The sequence below is a fragment of the Rhinoraja longicauda genome, chromosome 43 (assembly GCF_053455715.1).
Source record: "Rhinoraja longicauda isolate Sanriku21f chromosome 43, sRhiLon1.1, whole genome shotgun sequence".
Classification (NCBI taxonomy): domain Eukaryota; kingdom Metazoa; phylum Chordata; class Chondrichthyes; order Rajiformes; family Arhynchobatidae; genus Rhinoraja; species Rhinoraja longicauda.
Window position 1 is genome coordinate 1,377,249 of NC_135995.1, and position 14,161 is coordinate 1,391,409.

The window sequence follows — 14,161 nt, forward strand, 5'->3', positions numbered from 1 at the left end:
ATATTTTTGCCCTTGTCTCGCCCAGCTCATGGACAGGCTCACATGGGAAAAGGGGGGATGGCATACGCATTGTCCCAACAATGGTATGTACCTTGGATAACAGTCATAATTGATAAAGTTGCAAGAACATGCCTGGTGTGTCAACAAAATAATAGGGGGAAGACACCTGCAAAATTTGAACACCTACCACAACCTGAAATGCCTTTTGAGAATTTGCAAATTGATTTTGTACATATACCCGCAGCAAAGGGTTTTAAGTACATTCTGGTCATAGTTCATATGCTCTCCAGATGGATGGAAGCACCCCCCACATGGAGGGATGATGCAAATCTGTAGTCAATATTTTAATGAAATAAATAATACCAAGATCCGGGATACGCATGAGTATAAACAGTGACAGAGGAACTCATTTCACAAGTAAATTAGTTCAGAACTTGTCAAAGGCTTTTGGGTCCCAATATAAATTGCACATACCGTATCAACCACAGTCCTCATGGATGGCAGAAAGAGTAAATTGAGGGATAAAAGCTACTTTAGCAAAGTATGCCAGTAAAATAGATTGTTGTGGCCAGACGCCATGGCCCATTGTGATGTACGTCCTGGGAAATCAGAAAAATAGAAACACGGGCCTAACACCTCACGAGGTTTTGATGGGGCTACCTATGACAACAGAAACATGACCACCGATGACTCCTGAGAAGGTGGCACTAATTTCAATAAGATATGCTCAAGCCATGTGTGAAACGATTGGTAAAATCTATGAGAAAAGCACCCGTTAAAACCCAGAGATCTGGTTTATGTGCGAGCAATAAACAAAGATTCTTTCTCTCCTAGATGGAAAGGACAATATGTGGTGCTGCTAACAACACGAACAGCAGTAAAAGTTAAAGAAAAACCTGATTGGATACATGCCACCAGATGTAAACTGCATCACTGAGACAGAACCCTCCAGGAGAAGGAAACGCAAGAACCGTAAAATGTTGTAGTGATAAAAAAGTGTCAAAATGTAGACATATTCTTTATTAACTATATTTATAGTATTAAATACTTATGAATATAGTAATTTTATATGGGGTCATAGAGGACATGAGAGCAAAGAGAAGCATCTAGTTATGAGAAACAGGATGAAGGTAGAAGTTGGAGTATGAAATTCAACTAACAACGTTCACACAGAACACAGTGAACTCGCAGCTGAAAGAAAAACAGGCTTCCTTATCTGATTAGAATGTTGGGTTTGTGCCCATATCCCTTCACCTGCTGAAGGAGGAATCCCTTTGCAAGCCCAAGGACGGGTTCCAACCAAAATTATATTCGGACACGTATGCCTCCATTTTTGCAACTGATCAAGGAGAGAAAATATTAAAATCCTTTCTTATAATAATATAAGTGTTGATCATAAAGATCAACAAGGAAGGAACTGTGGAAGAAAATATTAATATCCTTTCTTACTTAATTTTGATTGGAATTGAACAAGGAAACGAAAGGGTGCTTGAATGTGACAATTGGCAACTCTCGTTGACCAGGTGCAGAAGATGTTCGTGGGTTTCGGCAAAGTAAAATTAGACGTGTCCAGGAATATGTTGAAGGGTGGATGGTAAATGTAAACATGAAATAGTAGACGGAGATAAGGAAGCCAATAGTCAATAATCAATAGTCAATAGTTGTTTATTTGTCACATACACAATAAATGTGTAGTGAAATGAAACATTACATCCTTTCCTTTAAGCTTGTGAAAGCATCATCTTTTCACTGTACTGTTCTCATTATTTGGCGACATAATTTAACAGCCAGCCAAACTCCGTCCAATAAATGCATAAGAGTCAGGGATCATCTTAGTTGTGCCTTTTATTAAGATGCCGTTGTAGGTGCATTCTTGATTCATGAAATTTTACCAAGTCCCTCCGAGTACCACACACTTCAACTGCTGTTCCCACCTCCCATTTGTTTGCTTTGTAAGGGGGGCTGAGAATATGGGAGATAATACGATATTATTTTATACATTAGACATTGTTGTTTAAGGTTTGTAACTACTTAGGCATTGGGTGCCTCTCTGTAACTAATTAAGGCACTCTAGACATTCCTTGACACGTGTCTGTAACTGCTGCTCAGGAGGAGGAGAAACATTGATGGGTGAACCAGGATAGAAGATAAGGGTGGAAGGAAACATTTTAGGAAATACAGACATCCATCAATGAGTGGGGTTTAATGGTGGTAGGGTAAACAGGGTGACTGCAAAGAGATGAATAACTGTAAAGAGGAGTGTGAGGGCGAGATAAGGAAAAGAAGATAAGGCTGAAAGAATCCTATAAAAATAGGCTGCCCGATGTACTAAGTGGGCAGTCAGATGGTTGACATCCTGATTGTTCCAGCCGTTGTTTGCAAATAAAGGCTTTTAACTTCTTGAAGAATTCTCCGTGTCATCTGCTTCATTTTGAACACCGGTAACCACGACAAAATTGGCGTAGTCGGCAGGATCGGAAAGATGCCCGTTCGATAACGGACGACCAGCCAAGGGCGCTTCCTAGCCCCACGGGGGCTCCCCGGAACAACAGGACAAGGGTGGCCACCCGCTAAAAGGTAGGCGGTTTTCCGCTTCATTCGGACTTATAACCTGTTGAAACGGGGGGCTGCTGGTGACACAGAAGCGTCTAGGCGGTTAAAGGGCCTCTCCGATCCAAAGAATCTGTCTAAAATATTTTAAAAAGAGACCCGGAGGATTGCTCAAGAAGGCTGCGCAGTGGGGTAAGTAGAAAATAGATAAGTTAAGAAAGTAGATTTAGTTGAGTAAGAGTTTGTGACGTCACTAAAATCTCGTGGATACCGCCCTAAGAGGATAGGGGACTGAATAGACGAGACGTCCTGTGGATACCGCCCTAGTTAACTAGGGATCACTCTGGTTAGCTAGGGGTCTGTACGGGCAGGATCAGAAGACCTTGTGGATACCGCCCTAAGAGGATAGGGGACTGAATAGACAAGGCGTCCTGTGGATACCGCCCTAGTTAACTAGGGATCACTCTGGTTAGCTAGGGGTCTGTACGGGCAGGACCAAAAATAATAATAATACTGTGGATACCGCTCTAGTTAACCGGGGATTACTCTGGTCGGCTAGGGGTCTGTACGGGCAGGATCAAAAAATTGGAATAATTGGATAACATAAAAAATAAAAATTGCAAAATATTAAAGGAATATAGTAGAACTGTAGAAAATAGAAATAGCGTAATAGGTAACCTAGTGACTATAGAGACAGAACGGAGTGTGAACAAGGACTGCATTTAAAAACACAGTTAACACGATGCACAACCCCCGTAAGTTTAAAAATGAGCGATAGAGAAATAGTATTGCCGGTACTGGTGTCCAAAGGAACCCCCATTAATCTGATAGGCGGGGATGCCTTGTTGAAACTAGAATTAAAGTTAGAATGTACCAAAAATGGCCTGAATGTGGAGAAATTGAATACCCAGCTGTTTATGGGGGAAGCTAGAAAAGCTCATGTATTTTAGGTAGGAAATATAGAAGATCAAATTTGGAATACGTGGAACAGATGGAAAGAGGGAGTAATGACAATATTACCTGAAGCAACCCCGCCCAAGACTGAGCTACATTGTACGGTATGTTTTGACGAGACCCAGGGCATAGAGTAGGAAAGGTTGTGGTGCCTGGGAGTATGCGGCCAGCAGCACCTAAGGGCAGAAGCCATAATAATTGGAAAACAAGGGGCAGCCTTGCAAATTAAAGGGAACATCTTTCTTGACAAGTGGTTTAGGGTGCCAGGAGCTGCACCTCATGTGACATTACTAGTAAATAAGGGACATCAGTCCAGGGACTTGGGGCTCATGATGAAGCAAGTAAACACTATGGTTAACTGGAAAAAAATTACACCAAAGGTATGGAAATCTGAGGACGATAATTATGTCAAGATAGAGGTGAGCATAGATATGATGGGAACAACAAAAGAGGTTGAAATTAGCCCCCAGCACCATCTCTTTTTAGTACAGAAGGGAGAAGGTCAGACAAAGGAAAACATGTTCAACAGGCTGCCACATGGCTTATGGTCACAGCATGATACAGATGTCAGGAAAGTGAAATCCGCAAACCTAGTAGAAATAGAACTAAAACAAGAGGCGATTCCGCCAAGGAGACCACAATACCCCTTAAAGCCAGAAGCAGAGGAAGGCATAGCAATAACTATACAGGGTCTGTTGGAAGCGGGAGTACTTGTTAGAACAAAAAGTCCCTGTAACACCCCGCTATTACCAGTTTTAAAAGCAGACAAATCAAGGTGGAGATTAGTGCATGATCTACGAGCAGTCAATGAGGTAGTGAGAGATTGGCCAGCAGTGGTTCCAAACCCACACACACTGCTGACTAACATTCCACCGGAGGAAGCGTACTTTTCAGTGATTGATCTCTGCTCAGCATTCTTTAGCGTGCTGTTAGCGGAAAGATGCCAGTTTTTGTTTGCATTTACTTACAGGGGCATTCAATATACTTATACTAGGATGCCGCAGGGATTTAAACACTCGCCTCATGTTTTCAATCAGGTACTGAAGGCAGATTTGGAAGGTATATCCCTACGTAGTACATTAATACAATATGTGGATGATTTGTTGGTCTGCTCTGAAAGTGAGGAGCAATGTGAGCAAGACACCCTGACTCTTTTAGAAAGGCTGGCAGACGGAGGCCATAAAGTGTCCAGGAAAAAGTTGCAGTTCTGTAAGCAACAGGTAGAATATTTAGGACGGTTGATCTCCAAGGGAGTAAAGGCTATAGCACCAGATCAAATTGAGGCAATAATTAAAGCTCCCAAGCCTCGGACAGTAAAGCAAATGATGACATTTTTGGGAATGTCTGGATATAGCTCAGACTGGATTGGAGAATATGCTGAAATTGTGATGCCATTGAGAAAAATACTGAAGGAAGCAGGACACATAAATTTTAGAAACATTTTACAATGGAATGAGGAGGCGGAGACAGCTTTTAACACCATTAAGCGAGAGTTACAGTCAGCCCCAGCCCTGGCCCTGCCAAATTATGAGAGAATCTTTCACTTATACGTTTCCAACAGGCAGGAGGGCTATGCTGCAGCAGTACTGACGCAGGAAACAGGCATAGGTAAAGCTAAGCAGCCTGTGGCATACTACAGTACAAAATTGGATGAGGTGGCACAGGGTTACCCACCCTGCTATCAGGGACTGGCTGCGTTGCACTATGCGTACAACAAAGCCTCATCTATAACCATGGGCTATCCTGTAACTATATATACACACCATAAAGTAGTAGAGCTGTTGGAGAAGGGGAAGTTTGTATTAACACCAGCCAGAATAATAGCATTTCAAATGCTGTTGACATTCCCAGACATTACAATACAAAGATGCACCACAAGTAACATAACTGATTATGTTCCACTTAACTATGAGGGGGAACCCCATGATTGCGTTGGGGAAACGATGGTTTTTTCTAAATTAAGGGCGGACTTACAATCAGAACCATTGAATGATGAGGACAAGAAAGTTTTGTTTGTGGATGGTTCATGCTATAAGGATTATGATGGCAATCATGCAGGATTTGCAGTAGTGCAGCAGGACCAATCAGGTTTTCAAACAATCGGATTAGAAGCTTGCCCACAACCTTGTTCAGCCCAGTTAGCAGAGATTAAGGCTTTAACAACAGCGTGTGAAATGATGGAGGGTGAGAAAGTTGACATTTACACAGATTCAGCATATGCACATGGGGTCTGTCACCTGTTTGGGGCAGTATGGAAGCAGCGTGGCTTCAAGAAAAGCAATGGGGACCCCATACAGCATTTTCAGCAAATTTCAGACCTAATAGGGGCACTGACTAAACCTAGGGCACTAGCTATCGTTAAATGCCAGGCACATAAAAAGGGAAACGACATGATCACAAAGGGCAATCATGCCACAGACGAAGCAGCCAGAAAAGCATCTGGATGCCAATCAGCCATTATTGCCCCGCAGGTAGATTTGAGCCCGCAACCCACACAGGAGGATATAATTGCAATGCAAGGTAGGGCTACTTTAGCTGAACAAATAATGTGGAGACAGAGGGGAGCCAAACAGAATGCAGAGGGCCTGTGGACTACGGACGAAGGTTTGCTGGTAGCACCTACACCTCTGCTGACCATTCTCATCTCAGAAGCGCATGGGCTAGACCACTGTGCAAGGGGGGAAGTGTTAAGGAAGATAAAGAGAGATGGATTTTGGTCACCCTATCTACAGGCTTCAGTAAATTACATTTTGTCACAATGTGAGATATGTGCTCGACACAATGTTAGAAAGGGAATAACAACACCTATAGGACATATACCTGTGCCCGAAGGACCATTTAGGCACCTGGTTATTGACTATGTGGACATGCTGAAAAAAGTAAGAGGGAAAAGGTATATGCTGGTAGTAATTGATAGATTTAGCAGATGGGTAGAGGCAGTACCGTCTAAGGATTTAGGTGCAGGAACTGTAGTCAAGTTTCTGACAAATGAGGTAATCCCATGATTCGGTATACCAACCGAAATCAGTTCCGACAATGGAGCGGCTTTTATTAAAAAAACAGTTAAGTTGGTGCTGCAAGCCCTGAGAGTGAAACAAAGATTTGGGTGTGTGTACCACCCTCAATCTCAGGGCATGGTAGAAAGAGTTAATGGAACATTGAAGGCTAAATTAAACAAGATTTGCGCAACTACAAAGTTAAATTGGATTGATGCCCTGCCATTGGCATTAATGAGCTGTCGCATGCAAACTAATCCAATAACTCATTTAACACCACATGAGATGCTCACTGGCAGACCCATGCCAATACCCAAATGGAGAGGTCCTTACAAGGGACCAAGTTTGGAGCAATTAGAGGTAGAACTGAAACAATATATGCAACAGTTAACTATGATACACGTCTATTTACACAAAGGAAAAGCAAAAGGAGCCAGAGGCAGACCAGGACGAAGGACCTATTAAACCCGGAATTCAGGTCTATGTGCGAGCCTTTTGACGAAGGTGGAATGAGCCGAGAAGGGAAGGACCGTTCACAGTAATTAAGGCCTCACCGACTGCTGTTCAGGTAGAGGGCCGGTCCACGTGGTACCATCTCAATCATTGTACAAGGACTGTCCCACAGGCACAACCTGTGAATGACCTTGAGGTAAACAGGCAAGAGAACGAAAATACAGGAGAAGGGGTAAGCGAGCGTGAGAACGAAAATGCAGGGGAAGGATCAAGCATTGACCAGATCATAAAGGAAGTCTTGGGGGACATTAGTGACTCTGAGGTTGTTGAAGATGAGGTTGTGGGCGTCTGTCCTCCTCGCGACAATGTGGACAGGGGTGACAGGGTGGGGGACAATAATGCTTCTCCCTAAGCAGACCGTGCCTCTCCTGAATCAGATCTGGGAGTCCTCGATTTCACAGCTTTGGACTGGGTGGAACCAGACTGGTCCTAATACTACCCTGCTAGAGTTAGGGGAACAGAGGCGGAATCGAAGGAACATTGAGGATAGGGATGGCGATGACTCACATAACTTAGTTGCATGGCGCACAGCGACCACTAATGATTGGTATAAGTGGGCACAGTACACGGCACACACTATGCAACGATCACAATGTATCGTATGCTCCAAAGCGAAAGAACAAATACTGGCCATACCAGACCCTCACAACTTTACGCATTGTACAAGATTAGACGACCCTTCAGCGGACATAGAACATTGGTATGTTGATTATTACTGCCCAATCGAGTGTCTAAATGAAGCAGGATCATCCCAAGTGATGCCCTCAGAGTACTGTGATGTATGGAACTTTACACAGGTCAGGAAAACCTACCCCATGCCACCGCAAGGGGTTAAGATAAATGAAACGGAACAATTTGAGTGTTATTCTGCATTAAACGGCAGACGTCCAGTAGGGAAATTCCCGGGCAATTGTAAAAAGATCTGGATATGCAACCAGGAAAATCCGAGTCAGCTTGCTGTAGGGGTGCCCATGCACACTGGTGTTGTCCTACTGCCAAGATGTGACGCTATTTTGAGAGCAGATATAGCCATATCAGATAGATTCTGGATGTGCGGAGGTGGCCCCAAGAATGTACTTCCACGTAGCTGGACTGGGCTATGTGCAAGGGTGATGTTAGTCCAATCGGTCCTCGTGATCAGCCCACAGGAGGCATCACAAGAGGTATTTGAGAACACTCGGCAGAAGAGAGTGTTTGACCAAATGCCCAAGGGCGTCCACCTGGATGCGATAGGGCAACCAAGAGGAATCCCCAATGAATTCAAAGCTAGAAATTAGATTACTACGGGGTTGGAATCAATATTTTTTTGGATCACGCCTGCGAAAAACACAGAATGGATCAATTACATTTATTACAATCAGCAAAGGTTTATTAATTACACTGAGGATGCACTATCAGCCTTAGGGGAACAGCTTGATGCCACTAGCAGAATGGCATGGCAAAACAGGCAGGCCCTGGATTGGTTACTGGCTGAAAAAGGAGGGGTCTGTGTCCTTTTTGGGGAACATTGTTGTACGTTTATACCCAATAACACCAGTCCGGATGGGCTTTTCACTAAAGCAATGGAAAAATTGAGAAATCTGAGGAAAGAGGTTAAACAGAATGCAGGTTACGGGCACCAACTCTTTGGCTGGCTAGAAAACATTCTAGGCGGATGGGGAGCGTGGTTGGTTAAGGTCGGGATGACTATCGGAATCACACTACTTATAATTGTTATTGTATTGTGTTGTGTTTTTCCATGTATTAAATCTCTTCTAGTGAAAGCTACTGCGAATCAGCTGCCGTTGGTTCAGGATACAGGCACAATTCACCTCCAAAAGAAACAGATCCCTCCGATCAAATACTATACTGATGAGCAATTTACTCTGGAGAATTACTAAGAACGTAGTTGTAAGGGAAGCTGGGTCTTTTTTCCTACCCTAGACATATGGGGGTAGGTTTTTGGCCGAGTGACCCAGGATAGTAGCATGATGGAAGGAGAACACTGACAAACTGCACATTATTTATAAAATCCTAAGTTGGGGGGCTAATGGTTGAGAGTGGATTTATGATTTGAGTTAACAACATGTGCATTTTTGTGGTTTTCTTTTTCTGTGAGGCCATGTAGGTCTCAAAGGGGGGAAATATGGGAGATAATACGATATTATTTTATACATTAGACATTGTTGTTTAAGGTTTGTAACTACTTAGGCATTAAGGTGCCTCTCTGTAACTAATTAAGGCACTTTAGACATTGTGTCTCTCTGTAACTAATTAAGGCACTCGAGACATTCCTTGACACGTGTCTGTAACATTTTCTCAGGAGGAGGAGAAACATTGATGGGTGAACTAGTATAGAAGATAAGGGTGGAAGGAAACATTTTAGGAAATACAGACATTCATCAATGAGTGGGGTTTAATGGTGGTAGGGTAAACAGGGTGACTACAAAGAGATGAATAACTGTAAAGAGGAGTGTGAGGGCGAGATAAGGAGAAGATAAGGCTGAAAGAATCCTATAAAAATAGGCTGCCCGATGTACTAAGTGGGCAGTCAGATGGTTGACATCCTGATTGTTCCAGCCGTTGTTTGCATATAAAGGCTTTCAACTTCTTGAAGAATTCTCCGTGTCATCTGCTTCATTTTGAACACCGGTAACCACGACAAAGGCAGGAGAATGGGGTTGAGAGGGAGAAGTAGATCAGCCATGATTGAATTTCAGCGTAGATGCAATGGGCCGAATGCCCTAATTCTTCTCCTAGAACTTATGAACGTGTAAAACTTCGAAGCATAAACTGCTGGTGGAATGCAGTGGGACAATCTCTTACCTTGCTGGAGATCCGATTGTTTTCCGGATCGTATCTCCGGTCGCTCTGCGGCCCAACATCGTGGAGCTGGAGGCCTTGCCTGGGACTGACTTTGAGCCCCACCGTGGGGCGTGGACTTACCATCGGAGACGATTCCTTGGCTGGGATCGAAGCTCCAACCGCAGTCTGCAGACTTTAACATCAGGAGCTCGCAGTCTTGGGTTGAGACAAATTCAGGAGCTCCAAGCTGCACGAAGTTCGCCAAGCCCCGACCCAGGGTAGATCGCCCGGCGTGGGGGAGTTGAGACCCCCCCCCCCCCCAATGCTGGAGCTCGATCACCCCGATGAGGAAGGCCTGCCGCCGGCTACGGGAGTCAAGATCTTCCCATCAACGGAAGGTTAGAGACCCCTGGAGAACGGAGGGAGATTGAACTTTTTTTCGCCTTCCATCACAGTGAAGAATGCGGAGGAGTCACTGTGGTGGATGTTCATGTTAAAATGTATTTTGTGTGGCCCGTTGCTTTTTATTGTTATGTCTGTATGGCAAATGAAATTCCTCGTATGTTGCAAAACATACTTGGCTAATAAGGTATAATTGTGATTGTGATAAATGTCCTCTCGGGGGCCTGGGAATGGGGAAGTTGATGCTGCTCCTTCTCAGAGTATTGTAGTGATGGCACGGTGGATTGGTATGCAGGGCAATGGTAGAAAAATGACAGGAATGGTTCAAGAGAGCATACGTGTTCGCTCATGGACTAATTTCTCTTTCAACATTAATCACAATTACTTACCTTAACATTTGATGTTAACTTCTGAACTTTTGTCATACATTGGAATCTAATATTTTTCCTGGGAAACTGACGGTGAATGATTAAAGAGAGTGTGGTTCATGTCCAAGTTAGGCAAGGCACTTTGCTGTATACATTCAGACATTGTAAAGGACGTGAAAGTAAGAGAGTATTGCTTTGTGTATTATTAATATAGTACTATGAACAGTGCAACTAACTTACATTACAGAAAATATTAATCAAACTGGTGTGGTACATTGTGGGAAAGAACAATGAGATTTTATTCTCTTTTCAACCTCTTTTATCTTTTCCTGTTATGTAATTTTGTAGACATCTTGTGTATTGTTTTGCCATTTACCTTCTAATCAACAGTGTTATTGAAAACATTGCAGGTGCCTTGCTCTAAGGTATAATCTTGGATTGATCATTGCCTTTAAATAGTTACTTTCATTTACCTGTAATAATGTTTCATCTAATTTCCAAATCTAAGCAATCTGGCCTTAATATATCAGCAAATGACTTGAGATAAATCTCTAGTTTCTGATTTCACGTCACCACTCATCAGCTCAATGTACATTCCTGTCATTTCAACATGGTTTCTGAGATTTACCTTCTCATATTCCACAACATGATTTCCTGAGCTAAAATTGTTCATCACATTTGCTCACATGTAAAATTATATTATTAGGGCCAACTCAACCTTGTCTTGCATTTGAAAAAGTTCAGTTTAGATACAAACCATGAAATCGCTTTTCGGTATTGTATACTTTATTAAATTTCTTGTCTCTTTGCATGGTCTTAATTCATCTGCCATGTTATAAATGCATCATTAGTTCACATAATAGACTTACATTTATCCTTCAAAATACTTGGAGTTGACTCCACGCACCACAGCAGTTACCATTAAACATGCTCTTCGCATTCCATCATGCTGATTATTACCAAATCACAATTATGCTCCCTGGTCAGGATTTTTCTATTGAAGTTTAGAAATATCCACGCAGCTGAATTTGGCTGGAGTTTTAAAGTAAACAGTGGCATCTTTATGGTGACCCATTACAAACATCATGAATTGATTTTTTGATGAGTACCTTTGTATGTCCAAAGTACATAGTTGTCTCCACCAGAAAGACTTTGGGATCCACAAACGAGGAAACGACCAAAGAGGCAGAAAAGAGGTTATAATTTAAGAAATAAGGAGAGGATAATTTACACGGAAGAACGGGAGCTCCGTGATGAGGATTACCTTTGTATGTTCAAAGTAACCAATCTATTTCTTGAGAGCAACCATATTTCATTAGGAGCATTTTAGTGATGGCACGGTGCATTGGTAGCCAGGGCAATGGTGGAACAATGCAGCCTTTGGTTCAAGAGCACAGACTTGTGTTCGCTCATGGACTCATTTTTCTTTAAAAATGAATCACAATTACTTTTCGTAACAATTGTCGTTCACGTCTGGAATTTCGTCATACATTGGAATCCGACATTGATTATTTGTAAAATGCAGTGATTTGATAAGAGTGTGGTTCATGTCCAATTTAGGCAAGGCACTTTGCTGTGTACATTCGGACATTATCAAGGATGTGAAAGTGTTTTGAATTAAACGGCGCCATCTTACCCCAACATATTCAATGGTGACCCAGTACAAACATCATGAAGGGATTCTTTACAAATTGGCTACTGTTAATCTCTCACATTTTGAATGCTTCCTCAGAAGAGTAACTTTGGAAAAAGTATTTTTTTCAACATCTTCTGCACAGCATCTGCATCATGGTAGTATTATATTCTGAAATACTTCTACTAGCCCCGACCCAGGGTCGATTGCTGGGCGCAGGGGAACCGAGATTCCTCCCCCGATGCAGGAGCTTGATCGCTCCGACCACTGGCTACGGGAGTCAAGATTGACCCGTCAACGTAAGACGTCCGACCGCGGGAGGACAAAGGTGAACTTTTTTTCACCTTCCAACACAGTGAGGAATGTGAAGGAGTCACTGTGGTGGATGTTCATGTTAAAATGAATGTTGTGAGTTCCTTATATGGCACTTAAGAAGGCATCCTGAACCCTCCAGACCAACGCCAGCTGGACAACCTTCTTCCTCTAGAGGAAACCCAGATTCACAATGTAAATATGGGCAGAGTCCATTCACACCATCTGATGGAAGGAGTGGAATTGGGAAATCTGGTGATATCCAAGGACGAATAAAGGAGAGACAGCACGAATGTGGGAAGTATTTCACACACGCAGGGCACCTCCACCGACACCGGAGAAAGGCCGTACAAATGTTCTGAATGTGGGAAGAGATTTTCTTATCTCTGTCAGCAGAAAGCTCACACCTGTCTTGAAACATGCCCCGTGTGCAGGAATGTCTTTAAGGACACAGCAGCTTTTACTGTTCACCTGTGTTGAACAGTAACACAGAAAGAGGCCACCAATTTTCAGTGTTATTATTTCCTTTATATTATTTCATTTTATATTATTTCAGTTCTTTCCCTTTGTACTTTATACATTGGGACTTGCTGTATTTCCCTCTTTATTTGTGTGGAGAAGTCTGGAGTATAAGGGATGGGTCCTTGGTTTCCCATTCCCTGCAAGAATTGGGGACCAGGGATGGGTATCATTGCCTTATGTCCGACCCTCACTAGACTGCATCTACCGACTGCGATAAACTGCCCTACCAGGTATATTCTGACTGTGTGGGATCGCTGGGATCGGGGCTGTTGTGATGCAGTCTGGTTATCGCACTGTGTTCATCAACAGAAGCCGTACAAATGTTCCGACTGTGGGAAGAGCTTCACATACTCAGCGATCCTCCAGAAACACCAGCAGATCAACACTGGCCACATAAATGCACAGACTGGGCAACGTTTCACTGAGCAGGGACCTCCAATGACAGCAGTGGATTCACACAGGAGGAGCCATAAAAAAGCCGATCATGGGAAGTGTTTCAGTGAACAGGGACCTTCAGTGGATGCACACTGGCGAGAGGCCGTTTAAATGCACACATTGGGAAGAATTTTACACGGATAGATCACCTCCAGCAATACCAGTGGACCCTCACCAGAGAGAGGCCTTGTGAATGTTCACACTATGGGAAGAGTTTCACACAGGCAGGGACCTTCCAGTAACATCGACAAATCCACATCGGAGAGAGGCAGATTGAATGTAAATGTTCAGATTGTACAAAGAGTTTCACACGGATAGATCAGCTCCAGTGACATCAGCAGATCCACGACGAGAGGCCGTGTAAATATTCAGGCTGCGGGAAGAGTTTCACACGAGCAGGGACCCTCCACCTACACCAGCGGACCCACACCGGAGAAAGGCAGTTGACCTCCACAGCCCCTCTGACCTCACTGACTACTACAACCACACTCTCTCCTCCTGCCTCGACTAGCTTGCACCTATAAAAACCAAAACAGTTTCCTTCACCCACTCTGCTCCCTGGTTTACCCCCGAACTCCGCATGATGAAAACTCATGCCCGCCAACTTGAAAGACTCCGCAACAAAACAGGTCTCACAATTCACTCCCAAGCCTACAAAGACCACCTGCAGCACTACAAAGATGCCCTCTCCC